The following is a 209-nucleotide window of genomic DNA, read 5'->3' as shown; positions in this document are numbered from 1 at the left end:
AATCATTGGCGTTTGAATCAATGTTAAGTCTATGGGGATTGGTCCATTCTTAAAACGCCCGGAACTTTTGACTGAATGGAGCTATAGGGTCGTGCGGTGCCTCCTTGGAAAGCTGAGGACCTGGGCTTCATTTTGAAAAAAAAAACAGCCTCCTACAATGATTCTGGACGTTTCTACAATGTTTTTGAGGGAAGGGAAAAACCCGTCCT

Source organism: Galendromus occidentalis, unplaced genomic scaffold (assembly GCF_000255335.2).
Source record: "Galendromus occidentalis unplaced genomic scaffold, Mocc_1.1 scf7180000077183, whole genome shotgun sequence".
NCBI lineage: Eukaryota > Metazoa > Arthropoda > Arachnida > Mesostigmata > Phytoseiidae > Galendromus > Galendromus occidentalis.
The sequence above is the reverse complement of the archived record's forward strand: the minus strand, read 5'-3'. Positions refer to the sequence as shown.